We start from the raw sequence: 16,325 nt of genomic DNA, 5'->3' as shown, positions 1-16,325 counted from the left end.
TCCCCCTGTTTCTGCTTTGGCAAACACTATGAAGTAGTCTCCCAGAATGATTAGGGGTGTTGATAGGAAATTATTTCTTTTCCTCTCTCGTGTGCTCTGGCACATGGATATGTTTAGGCAAGTTGTCCCTGTTGTAATCATTATGCATTTAGTTATTTTTGTTGTAGTGCCCAGAAGCCTGTGGGGCATGGATGCCTGGTAAAAGAATTTACAGCCAATTTAGTCCACCTGAGTTAAGTAACACAATCAGCCCAATTGCAGAAAGCTGGTTTCTGTTTCTCTAAAATTGGTCATTTCTGGGGAGCAGCTTGGGCCAATGTGAGATCATACAGCAGACATGGAAAAGAAAACCCCTGACGTTGAAACCAAGGTTGAAGGGGTTCCATCCGTGGCTTAGTGATAGTGAAGTACGGGTTTAAGACCCTGGACTGCTACCTAATAGCTGTTGAAGCTTGGGTGGATTACTCATCTCTCTGTGTTTCATTTGCCTTATCTGCAAGATGGATTTAATAGTATGACTCATCTCATAAGAGGAATGGAGGTGATAATACATGTTAAGTGTTGAAAACAGTGTGGTACCTCGTAGGTGCTCCATATATACTAGCTGTTATTATCATTTTAAATCATTTTATTATTCTCACTTTAAAATTACAAAAGATGAGATCCTAAGAGAAGTCTCTTGCCCATGATCATGCCAGATTCAATAGTGTGGTCACAGGTAAAACTCAGCCATCCTTACCAATTTCGTTCCACTCAGGTTCCTTTACACTTTTCTTTAAATAATGACTTCCCGTTTGGGGTATAGGAAGTGCTTATAAGTGCTGTAAGATATAGATAAAGCACTGCTAGAGTAAGCTGTCCATCTCTTTCCAAGAAAAGCACGATCAATTAGTCACCTTCAATGATCCTCCAGGAATTCTGAGTGCCACATTCTGGGTACAACTCTGTTTTGTTGCCCACTGTGATAATTGTGTCCACTTTGGAGGTTAAGAGCTGCCATGTGGACCCTGTCTTTCTGGGGTTCCATCATTCCAACTGAAATAGGCAGCCCATTTCATTGGCACCATCCCTGTCCTGTAGAAGACAAACATCACAGAGCTTTTCCAGACTGGCAGTGTCCCCCCGCTTATGCATTTCTGTATGTCTGCTCAGAACCCACCTGGGCACACAGTTAGTAGAGGATGGGGGTTCAGATCATATATGACGTAAAGCTTTTGCTTCCTGGCTCTATACCTTTGGGCTCTACTGATTGAGAGGCTTTGATTCTCAGTGGAGGGATGCCTTCACCAGGGGAAACAATAATTCGATTGAACTGGAAGTTGAGGCTGATACCTGGTGCTTATAGCGCAGAACCAACTGGCCAAGAAAGAGATTTACTTTACTGGCTAATTTGATTGATCCTGATACCGTGGAGGAAAATAATTGCTTCTCTATAATAGGACAGAGGGCACTATATCTGAAACTCAGAGATTTATGGGGCATCTCTTAGTGCTTCCATGCCCAAATGTTAACGGAGACTTCAACAACCAAACATAGATGAGATTCAGACCCTTCAAGAATAACAGCTTGGTTTACCTCCAAATAAAGAATCCCAATCAATCAAGGTGCTGATTAAGGGTGAGGAAAACAGGGAATCGGTGGTGAACCACGGAAGTTGTAATACCAAGTATGGTTTCATGACTAGTCACAGTGAAACACAATCTCGTCCTTGCTTATGATGTACACATGAAACGTTTTACCTTCTCCTTTCCCGTTATTTTATATAGGAAGCATTGATTGTGGTTAATTTATAAATTTAGTTTTTGGGTTATAGAATAAGGTAGGATTGTGACTTAACTATAAACAGAATTAACATCACCTGCAGACAAGAGCAGTGACGTCTAGCACTTTCTCTCAAACTTTTTTTGAGAAGGTGAGAGGATCTTTATTTGCATAAAGGAAGATTGCATCACATGTGGTATAAATGTGATGTTGTCACTATTTAGAAGTTTAAATATGGGTAGAAGGGTACGAGTAGCCAAAAGGATAGACTGCATTAGTTTTTAAATTGTTGTTTCTCAGCCAAAATTTACCCTTCTGTAAAGGGTACCCTTCTGCTCTGTACTGTTAAGAGTCTGCAAACTACATTTCCCAGTCTCCATTGCCATCCAGCTTCCTGTTAGGTTCTCCAATGAGAGGAATTGGTGAGGGGATCAGAAGAGAGAGAAAGAGAGGTTTCACACAGCAGTATTGGCATTAATATTTCTGTTACCCATTTCTGTCTTGGGGCTTACCTTTCTATTAGCTGTTTCCTCTGTTTGGAATGTTATTCCCTTTCGTCTTCAGATGGCTACTATCTTGTCATTCAGATCTCAGTTTCAGTATCATCCCCTCAGAAAGCCTTTCCCTGACCCTTTCGTCTAAAGTAGTCATTCTCTACCTTATTTTAATTCTCTGCATAGCAGTTATCATCTGATAAATTTATACTCACGTATCAATCTATTTAAATTTATTAAAATGAAAGCTCCATGAAAGTAGTTTTCTTTTCTTTTCTTTTCTTTTTTTGCTTAACAATGCCTGGTACAAATTAGGTACTCAATGAAGGTTTGGTTAATAGGTTACATATTAATAAGTAATTTTCATTTCTTACTACTTTCTCTTTCTCCAGGTTAAATTAATTTCAGATTTTCCCATGGGGTGAGAAAGGCAGACATTATCATCTCCTTTATTATAAGATTTAAAAATATGACACACTTCTACTTCTGCCTGTAATGGTATTACTAGTATGAGACAAAACCTTCTACCAATAAATTTATGAGATATATTTGGGGGTGAGGTAGAGCAAAGTACCTCTTTGAAATTATTAGAAAGCAAGTAAGGCAAACAGACGTTAAGGTCCAAGAGGAATGAATGGCATTGACGCGAGCTTGGAATTTATGGCTGCTTTTGTCCCCTCGGGGTCTTTGCTGACTCACAGATTATGGTACCAAGACCAAACAGAAAATGGCTGCTTAGAGTTTTTGGCAACCTCACAAGGTTAGAGGGACAAAACTTGGAGTTCAGAGCTATAAAGACAGCCATGATTTGAGGGGAAAAAGAATCCCATTGAAAAGGAAACCACAGAGTGGTGAACCTGAATCTTTCAAGAAAATTTCCCTTGACGGTATTTTCTTACTCTAAAGTAGTGCATATGGAAGGCAACACTTTCAGAAAGCATGCAAAAAGCTGCTGCTAAGAGGCAAAAAATTTGGTGATATCCCGATACTAACGAGGTTTAGCATTTAGAGCTCATCAAGGAAGAGCCACTTTGGTGAATACTCTAGCCTTTATGATAAGATATCTGAAAGGGCTGTGCCCAAGAAGTAAAGGCTAATCTAAACAGGCAAGCCCCAACTGCATCAGGCTTATATGCCAATACTCTATCTGAAGAAAGACAACATCATATAGAGTCACTATAACTTTTTATAAGAAATATCCAGCTTTCAATCAAAAGTTAGCAGGTAAGCCAAGAAATAAGATTGAATGACTGAAAACCAAAAGCAAAAATAGACAGTAGAAAGAGAATCATAGGCTAGAAGGATCAGATATAGACTTTAAAATAATTATGATTGAAACATATAAGATAAAAATACAGATAATGTAGCCAAAGAACTGGGATCTATAAAACAAAATGAAATGTAAATACTAGAACTGAAAAATACAATAACTAAAATTAAGAATTTAATAAATTGGTGTATTTTATCAGCAGGCACAACAGACTAGAGGATTAGTGGACTAGAAGGTGATATTAGAAAATGCTCAGACTGAAGCACACAGAGAAAAAGAGACTAGAAAATATACAGAAAAAAGTATAGGAGATATATGGGTCATGGTGAAGAAGTGAAGAATCCACTGGCATCTCAGGAGAGAAAAGAGAGAGTAGAATAGAAGAAATATGTGAATAAATAACATCTAAAAATTTCCCCAAACTTGCTAAAGACATCAAATCCTACATCCCAAAGTGCTATTGTTTCCAGGTAGGATAACTACTTTACACTAGTGGTGCACGGACAGTTCTGGGCAGCGTTATAGGCAAGAAAAATGTAAAGAAAACCGTGCCTTGGTGTATCAGTTTCTAGGGGCTGTGGTAACAAAGTACCACAAATTGGGTGGCTTAAGACAGTGGCAATTTATTGTCTTACAGTTCTGGGAGCCATAAGTCTGAAGTCAAGATGCTGGAAGGGAAGGATCTGTTTCATGCCTCTCTCCTATCTTCTTGTAGCTGCAGGTCCTCCTTGGCAGGTAACTGCATCATTCCAATCCTTCATCTTCACATGGGGTTCTCCCTTGTGTCTTCATATCATCTACCCACTGTGTGTGTGTCTGTCTCTGCATCTAAATTTCCCCTTTTTATAAGGACATCACTCATATTGGATTAAGGCCCACTCTCATCGCCTCATTTTTACTTGATTACCTCTGTAAAGACCCTATTTCCAAGTGAGGTCACGTTCTGAGATACTAAAGGTTAGGACTTCAACATAAGTTTTTAGCGGGCCACAATCCAACCCATAACACTTGGTATATCACAGTAAAACTGCAGAAATCTAAAGATGAGAGAAAATTTTCAAAGGAGCCAGAGATCGACACAGATTACCTTCAAAGTAGTAACAATAAGACAGAAGCCGACCTCAGAAAAACAATGGAATGATATCTGAAAGAAAGTAACTCTCAATCAAGAATTCTAAACCCACCACAAATGCTTCAAAAATAAATGTGAAATAAAACTCCTTTTAGACAAACAAAATCTGGACAATTTATTACTAGCAGAGTTGTACCAAGAGAAATACTGAAAAGAGTCTTTGAGACAGAAGAAAATGCTTGTAGAGAGAAATAAAGAGCATCAGAAAGGAGAGATATGTGGGTAAGTCTAAATATTTACCATTTAAAACAGTAATAGTAGTAATAGTATTTTATGAGGTTTGAAATATACTTGGACTCAAAATTCATGAAAACAGTAGCACAGAAGATGGAGAGAAGTATATTTAGTTAATGTCTTATAAGGTTTTTAAATTTTATACACTTTTAAATTTTATATACTATCAGGGAATGATACATGTTTTAATCTTTAGGAGGATAACTACTTAAATAATAATTATAAAAGAGTGCATTAATAACAAGGTAAAAAAGGGAAATGTGGAATAATAAAAATATAGTTAATTCAAAAGAAGACAAGAAAGGAGTATAAAAAGGGACAAAAATCTGATGGAACAAACTGAGATGTCAATATTTATATTTAATGTAAATAGAATAAATAGTCCAACAAAAGACTAAGATTTACAGAACTAGATTAAACACAAATAAACATAAATGAAAAATATATGAGTAACAATAACCATACCTAGCACCAAAAATAGGCTTCTGGTACCATTCTCTACTAAAGGGAACTAGGATGCCTTGGAAAATTGGCTGATTCCAGGACTGGGGGAGCAAAGTATGTCTGAAACATCTTGTGGTGCAAGAAAATTAAGAAGTGCTCAAAGAATGATGACGACATATCAAATGGACACAGAAGCCAAGTTGAAGTGGCTCCCGCTGATCAAATCTGGGACAATTTGAGCTCAAAACTAGTAATGATCGTAAATAATTATAACCAACTGAATGAAGTGAGAATCTGTACGTCCACACTGCTATAAAAAATAAACAAATAAAATGATAGAGCTCTTCTTTACAGTAGAAGACAAGATTTTTACCTAGTCTCAAAATCCCATCAAATATTTATTAATTACTAATTGACAAATGGAAAGATTTGTAGTGGAAAAACAGTGGAAGAACCTGGCAGACAACAGTTTAACCAAGTGATTGAAATTGACATCACTAGTAGCATCTTGTGCCTTCTAATATGATGTACTGAAAAGAATGCAATATTATTTCTGGAATATTACTGCCAAGAAGCATAACCCAAATTTAATCAAGAAGGAACCTCAGACAATCCAAATTAAGGGGTGTTTTGTTCCGAAATCTTCAAAAATGTCATGGAAAAATAAAGGCTAGTGAAATATCAGGAGACAAGGGGTGTGTTTTTTTCTTTTATTAAGAGGGGAAAAAAGGAGATGAAATTTATTGTGAAACTCAGATGTCAACTGAGGTTCAATGTCTTTTTTTTTTATTGAGGTAACATTGATTTATAATGTTATTTGTATTTCAGGTGTATAACATTATATTTCAACTTCTGAATACACTACACTGTATTCACCACCAAAAGTCTAGTTTCCATATGTCCCCATACAAACGTCCCCATTTATCCTTTTTTACCCTCCCTCACAAGGATTCTTGTCTTCTATTAACATTTTGATTCAACATTTTGCTGACAGTCTTAGCCACCGTGATAAGAAAAGAAAAAAGAAATGAAAGATGCAAAGACTGGAAAAGAAAATGTGAAACTGTCCATATTTGTAGATGCCAAAATGTTGCACATAAAAAAAATCTATCATCTGCTCCGCTGGAACTCTGCTAGTCCTGTAGCCCTCTGGCTATTGGGCGCTGTGATTAAAAGCCCACTCCCCAAATTAGGCCTAGAATGAAAACATGTAACCCAGTATTGACAGACCATCTAAGTTGCTGGGAACTTGTTGAGTTCAACAGAATCGATCTTCCCTGATTACTTTGGACAGCATGAATAAACAGGCAGCATTTTAGTGGCGGTACCTGAATATGACTAATTTAAATAATAGATTCTGTTATTCACGAGGAAGTTCTTCCATGTCACCCTATTTGAGTCTCATAGAAACTTTGTAAGGTGGATATGAAAGATACTGCTATTCTCCTTTTCAGACGAGAAACTGCCGCTTGTGAGTTTGGAGTGTTTTCCCAAAATCAAACAGTTAATAAATTCTGCAACTGGGAGCACAATCCAATAGTGTGGGCCAAGTACTTTTTTATCAACTCTTCACTTATTTGCTTTATGAATCAGTACCAGTTTCCCCTAACCTCTCCTGAAATATTAAAGTCAATCAGATAATGAGTACAAAGGAAGACTTTTTGCTGAAATTGTTTTGTGTCTAGTTGCCTTATGTAGGACCCAACAGAATGCTGTCTGTGGAGACATTTAAAAATTAGGTTCAAGGACCTACAACTAGAATATACAGCTCTGTGTGTGTGTTGGAGGGGGGGTGGCACTTTGGGGAGAAGAAGAAAATAAATAAATAAAATAAATAAAAAATAACTTCAGTTGCTTAAGGCTATCTGGGGACACTTTGTGTCATTCGACATATCAAAATTAGGAATTTTATAAGTATTTTAAATATTATATTATCAATTTAACATTCCTCAACTAATTAACTGGCTTTGTATCTAGAAGACATACAAAAATAAAAACAATTTCTTATTTTTCATTTTTTTCACAACTTTCAAGTTTTTAAATTTTATTTCCTCCACATCCTTGAAATTTTCAAAAGTTTTATACATATAGACATGCTTTGTATATAAGATGCTTAGCGACTGCTTGAACGTGCTCTTTGATCAAAAGCCCAGCTGGGAGAATCTGACCCAGGGTATAAACATCATTATACGTGTTAGGAGGACAAAATGGTCCAGCTCTGAACCAACCTCACATCCCCGGAGAGTCTGCTGCTCTCACACGTGCATATGAAGGTGACTTGTTGGGCATTAGGGGCAGGGAGGCTCTTCCCTCTTGCAATGAGATGGGAGCCTGGGTTGTTGAAGGAATGACCGAGCTGCCCCAGAGCAAAGAGCCGGAGGCACCGAGGAGGGATCCCCAGGCTACCACCTCCGCCATGTTGGATTCTGATTTTGGTTTCTGACTCACTTTCATCCTGGAGTTTGTATGACCTGCATCCTATTTTCCATGTATTTGAGTAATTTTCAGTAAGTGAGGATTTTTTTATGTCAATGTCGACAATGTAAAATCGCTTTTCACCTTTTACCCCAAATGACTTAAATACTCTTGAAAATTTACACAAAGAGAATTGAGGTATTATCACAACATTGAGTGCATTTAGGAAATCTTTGACCAGACTTCAACTGCACAGATGACTGTTGTTATTGTAACTGTAGACAGCGCAGCTGGAGCTAGGAGGCTGACATTAAGTTAAGCGGAATATTTTTTTGTCTTTTATAGCTCCTGGATAAAGGGCAAGATATTTCGAGGAATATCCTATTTGCACCTCAGCTGTGAGATAAATGTTATACTTTCTGGCACCAATGCATACTGTTAAGGCTTGAACAGTAATAAAAAGAGAATTTAGTGGCAAAGGAAATACTAAATTGGAATTCAGTGAATCTCTGGATTATTGTAAACTCTGGGGACGTTCATGAGTCCAATGAATAAGTGAAATAAAGAACGTTTGGCACAAAAGTGAGGAACTAACTTGACAGGGAGATTCCTGTTCTCAATTAGTTCAGGAAGGAAGGGAACAAGGAGCCAAGAAGCAGAGACAAGGTGAATGGATGTGAGAGAAATTTCAGAAAATGTCAAGAAGACTTTTGCTGGCAACATGAACTGACGGAATGATACCTGATTATTATTTTGTGCTTATGATAGAAAGCTCTGTAAACAAACACTTTAATTGTATACACAATTGAGCTAGGCTTATGTTTAAGGCTGAGATAAGGTTAAAATGTGTGCATGCTGAGGAGACTAACAAGGGACTAAGTCAGACTCTTGAAAGAACAAATATTTTGGAAGAACATATATCAGGAGAAAATGTAAAGACCAACCAGAAGCTCCTGACTTCCTCTTCTTTCCCCGCGTCTGTGGATAAACTGGCTTGCAACAAGGAAAATAAAAGAACAGGTTGCCTTCTTTGAAGTGTGAAGATTTAGAAGATGATTCAGAACAAATTAAAGGGCATCCCTCAGTCTGAGGTACCGTCCTTCATGTGCAAAGAATAACATTCATTGAGACATCCATTTCATTCTTTTTCCATGTCACAGTAATGTGACGGAGCTATCCACCGGCAGGCATTCATTGGCTGACTGGGGTTAGTTGTTTAGTTTCTAGCAAAATAATTTTTCCTACATGCAGTCACTGAACTTATGATTTTGCCTCCTGAGGTCACTGCCTGTCATTCCTGAGGTGACAGGGTAAGGAGAAATAAGCAACACATCTGTAATACTTTGGAGGACTAATTCTGGCTGCTGAGGGGAGTAAAAGACAAGATGTTGCCCTCAAGAATCTTAGAAAGGATGGTAAAATGATAAATAGACCTGAGAAGTGCAGTGCATGTTACTTGTTAATTAATTAACTCATTCTAATTCCAACACTGTGCCAGGCACTGAGGTTACAGATAAAGTAAACTTCTTCCTTCCAAGCTGCCTAAAATCTGCTGGAGAATACAATCAATAACCTGGAAATTCATGGTGATAGGGGGAAAAACACAAATTTTGGCTTTGGAATCAGATGTATCTTGGGCTGATTCACTGTTTTGCTGTTGGCTAATGGATTTAACCTTCTCTAGCCTCATTCATTTTGCCTACTCACTTGAGTGTGTGTGTTTGAAAATCAAAGATGATCCTAGGAAGTGCTTAAAAAAGTGTCCAGCACAAAATGGATCCCCAAAAATGGTAGCTCTAAATCTAAGTGAGGTAAGATTTCAGGTATGTGTCAAACATTCCAGTGGTGGGGATTGTGGAGGAACCGGGAGAGGTGGTAGACTCTTCCTCTATTTCATGAAACAGGTAAGATGTGGATAGGTGAGATGGCAAGATGTTTGGGTCTCTGTAATATCCCAGACACATTCGTTTCATAGGAAGGTTGTTTAGGAAGGAAGCAGAATTCTTTTAGGTAGAACAGGCATTGTCACTGAGAGAGAAGAACTTCACAGGATGGCACTCAAGATTAGTAGACAAGTGCAATGGTAATAGAAATACCTAGTAAATGGCACTGGAAATAAGCAAGTGGGAAAGAGATGGAATGTCTGACTCTGCAGGCTCCCTCAGCAGGAAGTACATGTATGAATCTCTCCAAAGCTAGTAAGAGCACCACCAAAGAAAGGAAAAGGAGTAAAAAGAAATGTCATCTCACAGATTTGTTTGGTCCTAAGCCTAAGCACAATTAACATTATTATTAATAGAAATAATAATGATAAAAATATAATTTCAAATAGTTGTCATTTTATGCTTTTTAAAGCATTTCCACTTTTTGCATTGCTTTGCTTTTTCACAGATCTCTGTTGAAGGAGAAAGGCATCTAGGGATCATTAATCCCATTTTACAGATGAAGACACTGAGGCAGGCTGCTGTAGTGGAAAAAGCACCAAACCAACACTCAGAAGATCTGAGTTTCTACTAAAGGATTGTCACCACCTGGTGCCATGAGATCTGGGGAGACACATTTAACTCTGCACGTCCTCAGTTCTCTTGTCTTTCTTTCTTTCTTTTTTTTTTTTTTTTTAAAGATTGGCCCTAGAGGCAGGCCCAGTGGCACAGCAGTTAAGTTCGCACATTCCGCTTCTGGGTGGCCTGGGATTCGCTGGTTCAGATCCTGGGTGTGGACATGGCATCGCTTGGCAAAAGCCATGCTGTGGTAGGCATCCCCCATATAAAGTATAGGAAGATGGGCATGGATGCTGACTCAGGGCCAGTCTTCCTCAGCAAAAGAGGAGGATTGGCTCAGGGCTAATTTTCTTCAAAAAAAACCCAAAACAAAACATTGGCCCTGAGCTAACATCTGTTGCCAATCTTTTTTTTTCTCCTTCTTCTTCTTCTCTCCAAAGCACCCCCAGTATGTAGTTGTATATTCTAGTTGAAGGTCCTTCTAGTTGAGCTATGTGGGATACCACTTCAGCATGGCTTGATGAGCGGTGTTAGGTTCGCACTCAGGATCCCAACCAGTCAAACCCTGGGTCCCCAGAAGTGGAGCAGGTGATCTTAACCACTTGGCCCAGGGGCCCACGACTCTTATCTTTCAATATAGAAATCAGATAATCTCCAGAATTCTTCCAGATTGACCATCAGATCCTGTGATCTTTATTAATAGCTGTGATTAGCTGCTTCTTAAACAGTCTCTGTGATCCTGATTCTTGGTATTCACACTATTCTCTAATCTCCCCTACTTGTGTGTGAGCTGGACCTAGTGACTTGCTTCTAACAAAGAGAATATGGCAAATGTGATAGGACGCCATTTCTGAGATTAGGTTATAACTACTGTGACAAGCTCTTGCTTGTTCTCTCTGGCTCTTCTCACGCACTTGCTATAACGAAGCGAGCTGCAGAGGGCCTCTTGGGCAAGAACTGGGGGCAGCTTTTGGCCAACAGCCAATAAGAAACCGAGGCCTTCAGTCCGACAACCCTAAGGGAACTGAATCCTGCTGATAATCACCCAGTTGAGCCTTGTGATAACTGAACCTGACCAACACCTTGACTGCAGCCTTATGAGAGACCCTGACCCACACCCTTAGGCTCCAGCTAAGCCACTCCTGGATTTCTGTCCCACACAGAAATTATAAGATGGTAAATATTGATTTAAGGCACTAAATGTTGAGATAATTTGTTACACAGCTATGGATAACTAAGGTCAAATATTGGATAAGTGTTAAAGCCAAAACTGATCACAAGATTTCTTTCCCTTGATATTTATTTCAGCATTTCCTACAATATTCATAACACTAATCAAATGAATGCTCTTTGTGAGAGCAGTTCTATGGTCAAAATACATTTGAGAAACACCTCACGGCCTGTCTTTTTCTTGGGAATACATAGTGTATACTGTATATTAAACACTCAGTGGTAAGCATTTAATTTTGTTAAACCCAGCATTTGCCAAAAATGTTTGACTACATGACACTATTAACATGAATTACCTATTAATATTCCATGGAAATTGCAAATTATGGAGCACAACATTTTAATAAACACTGATGTGGCTACTTTAATATCTTTTGAATATCTTTCTAGGATCTGTCCCCATTACCACGAAAATGGAGTGGAATGGAGCAGTTTGTATGTGGAATACAGTTTGTGTACCATTAGGAGAAAAATACACCTAGAGGGTACTTCTGGTGGTATGAATATGGATACTTTTTATTCCCTTCTCTAGTCCTTTCTATATATTCCATAATGGGCATATATAATTTGCAAGATATAACACATGTTATGCAGTGGGCTTAATAGCATTTTTTCTCCCCATCTTGCTTTGGTAAGCTTTGAGATTGTGTGTTTATGTATGTACCTGTGTATATGGGGGTGTAGAGGCATTGGAGTGAGACTTAGGGGCAAGGTAAAACTGGCTTCATGTGTCTCTTCTGACTATATGGGTAGGAGCCTGATTACCTGAGCTAGAGGGGTTTTAAGCTCTTCTAGAGGTTAGTCTTTGCACCACCTCAGAGAACCCAGTAAATGGTAACAAGCAAAGAAATGTCTCCTGTGAAAGGTAAGGCTTTAGTGCTGCCATTTCTTTGGGAAGTTGGTCTTTAGGTCTGAGCCTTCTGCATCAGCCCTTGCTGGTCCCTTCGCCGTCAGCTCTTAGACTTGTGTGTTAATGAGCTCCCCAGGCCTGAGCCAGATCCCTGCTCTTCCTCCTCCCTGCAGCAGTGGGAAAGGCTTTGCTATACTCCAAAACCTCAGGCTAAAGGGAGGGAGGGGGAGGTGAGGGGTGAAGTTGTTCCCTTGTGCAAGAGCATAGTGCAGTCCTTTCATGAGAGATTCTAAACTGTGGGGAAACCAGTTACGATAACGTCATGTACAAGTTATCCCAAGGACAGGTGCCCAGAGTGGTGATCATAGGACACTTAGTCTCAAGGGCTCTCTGCCACGCAGTTCAGATTTGCTCCCCTCCCTACCACTACCAACCCCTGCTGAATTGCTTTGCATCCTTCATCCCACCCCGTGTCTTTTCATCACTTTAAATCTTTCCTCAAGAACCTGATCAGAAACGTGATGAAAGCTGAGGCCTTTTCTCCACAAAAGTGCACCTGCATGAGTTTAAGCATTTCCTATCACTCCCCACAGGGACAAGAATGAGGAGTCTGGTGTTGAAATGAAAGTTTTGCTTGTATTTCCAGATTCCACAGTGCCTGGAAATCCTTCAGCTAATTAAAGGTCCAGGAGCCCCAGAGTTACATTCTTCGGCTATAAAGCCCTACTCCCAGCGGATGGTTTGGATAGAACAAGGTCTATTGAAGGAGATAGAACATAGAATATTGAAGGTGTGGACCAGAAATGGCTTCAGATTTCACCTGGTTCCTGTTAATAGAGAAAAGATGAATTAAAAACTCAAGAGAATGAGTCTTGAGTGGTGGAATAACAGGCTGTGAGGCATGCGGTTGGGAGAAAAAGTCTTAGGTGAAGGGGCCCATTTGGCCGCCTTCAAATCACAACCTAAACTCCCTGTGTGGATAAGGCTAGTGGCTCTCAAAATCTTCACCTTCTTATCTGGAGAGCTAATATGTTTCCAACTTCATGGCAACAAATCCTGAGGCAGACTTAAATTGTGTGTCATCTAGTCTGAATTCAGTGGCTCTTCATCTGGAGTGTGGAGGTCTTCGCTTAGCTGAGTCTTCATTATAATGGGGTTGACTGATATCAATATTAAGAGTGAAATTTCTTAGCTTTTACAATAAATAATTTATTTTCCTATACAAGATGTTTTCCTTGCGTGGAAATCACATACCATTTTTTCTTTTTTAAAACCATACATTCCTTGTTGTGCTTAAGGAGTACAAGCCAAAGTTTATTCTGTCTTCCTCCAGAATTTCTCCCATCCCATCTGCAAGGGTGTCTCCATCTCTGTTACTGTCATTCTTTCATTTAAAGCTTTGGAGGCTGCTAAGAAGAGTGCAAATGGTATTGGAGGAGGATAGCTTTTTGCAGACATTATCATTCAGGAACTTCTTAATCTAGATTAGTTTATTAGATTAGCTACAGCCAGGCATAGAAGACACAAGCTAAAGGGTTAGAAGACACAGCTACAAAGCTGGGAGGCGAGAAGCAACAAGACAAGGATATTCACAGAGCATATCATTTTTCTGAGAGTTTGAAGTGTGGGGGGTTAAGGTTGGAAGGGCTTGCAAGGACCTGAATTTAGTCTAGGACCTTCATCAACAATGGTGTGCATGGGAGGGTATGGGGAGGTATAAAGTGATGCGTTTGAAGTTTTCAGTGGATGAGGAAGCATGCTTAGGGGAGATACCGCTAATAACCCAGGCAGAGTTTGGGGAATCAGCTTAGCACTTGCGTCTTATGGACTTGTCAAGGATTCTCCTGGGTAGGTGATCAGAAGGGAAATTTTATTTTCACTATTATTTAAAGATTCCTTCTTGACTTAGGCGCTATTGTTTTAATTTTCTGAGTGAAACTTCATGCTTGAGAAAGATAGATGCCTTTGAGTAGTTCTCGTAGTAATTTTTAGTAGTGTCAGAAATAGAAATAAGTTAAGGATACAGACCATTGTGCTATATATTCTTTTCTATTTAAATTACATTTTAAAAATTCATAGGTAAGATGAAAGAATAATGCCAATCCAGGACTGTGGGATTTCTGGAGGGACTTTTTGGAGAAGGCTTGTAGTCCAGGTGTTTGTAGATCTGAAGAGCCATAAGAGGAAGCCTAAAATGAGATGCTAGGCCTAGATTTTCATTCTCCCTGAGCTGTGTGTCTGGTCCCAGTCAGCTCCTGTTGTTATTTTTGTTATATGTTGTAGATTATTTTCAAAGATGGCTGCAGCAAGTCTTCTCATGCTCCTTTGCAACACGACTTTGCCACTTATCCCATCAAGAAGTAGAATATATTTTCCCTCTGCCTTGAACCTGGGCTGACCTTGTGCTTTGCTTTGACCAGTAAGTAGAATGCAGCACAGTAACGCAACGCAACTTCTGAGGCTAAACTTTAGGAGACCTTACAGTTTCCATGTTCACTCTTGGAACCCTAAGAGCTCCATGCTCTGAAGAGGTCTAGTCCAGCCTACCGGAAGATAAGAAAACTTGTGAAAGAGGCATGACAGATGACAGCCAGCACCAACTTCCAGACAAGCCATCAGATATTGTAGCTGTATGTCTGATTACAACAAGCAAAAATAAAACCACCCCTACTGGAAACCACAGAATTGAGAGTGGTACTAAATCTTTGTTGGTTTAAGACTTTGAATTTTGGGGTGGTTTGTTGCATAGCAATAGAGAACTAGAACATTGTATACAGTCCTTATATAATAATATTGCAAGTGAGCATTTGCATAATGTTTCATTTTTAGCACAGGTTTTTCATATGCAATTTATTTCCCTGGATCCACAAGACAACCTTGTTTTCCAACTCTGTAGAGTAGCTGTGGGAGTTTCCTGTTCCGTTTTGGTTTTTAATCATTATTATAAAGAATGTATATATATAATATTCATCCATATTTTTTTTTTACTGTTATAGATGAAGAAGCTAAGATGTAGAAAGATTCCAGGATTCATCCACAATCACAGAGCTGGTATGTGCCCAGGAGGGGCTCAGACAGAAGTGGCCTCCCTCCAGATCTGCTCTTTGCCTTATACCATGTTGTGTATGTCATATGTTCTCTCTTGAGAACACACATGGGTGGCTGGAAAAAGACAGGGGAATGATCACAATCCTGACAGTTCCAGGAACACACAACTGTGCGACGGGTGGCCATGGAGCAAGGAAAACAGCTTTGCCATGGAAGTAGGCCACTGAGGAATCCCCTGTAGACCCAGAAGCCTCCCTTTGGCAGCCATGCCAACAGGCCTCTAATAAAAGCTCAGCTGAGCCTGCAGGGGTTCATTAATTGGTGTGCAGCTTTGACATGTTTCTGTAACTGCTGGTTTAAAAAATACATAAGGTAAAATATACCCTAACTTGCCACAATCCTATATTAGCACAGGAGAACTGCCCTGTGGAAATAGAGGTGGCAGCTCTCGTCCATGATTTCTCAGGTAATGGCCATGCCAAGTAAAACAATTCCTTTTCCATACCCACCTCATTCCCTTTCTGTTTAGGCCCACGTCATTTCTCGTCTAGATTGCTATGACAGCTTCCCAACTGGTATTCCTGCTTTAACACAAACCTCTTTCCCTTCCAACCACATTGCACATTGGCACCAGTTCTGTGTCTTAGGGCCATGAGGAACTTCTAGGTTTACGAATGTAAGTTCTATTGTAAGGGTCTTTGTCATCACTTAAAACAAGTCTTGAAAAATAGAAGAATTTATCATTTCTTGAGAAATATGAGAGCCACTATTCCATTGACACTGCCTAATTATCCAGTTCTCACTATTGCCACATAGCCCAGTTTATGCTCAAGGTAAATTGAGCAACAGCCACTTCTACGGAATCATTGGAATTTCTCTTATCTCCACGCCTTTGCTCATATTTCTGCCTCTATCTGAAACCCTCTCTATTATTCTCTGCTTCTTC

This window comes from Equus caballus, chromosome 8 (assembly GCF_041296265.1).
Source record: "Equus caballus isolate H_3958 breed thoroughbred chromosome 8, TB-T2T, whole genome shotgun sequence".
Lineage (NCBI taxonomy): Eukaryota > Metazoa > Chordata > Mammalia > Perissodactyla > Equidae > Equus > Equus caballus.
Note: the sequence above shows the minus strand (reverse complement) of the source record.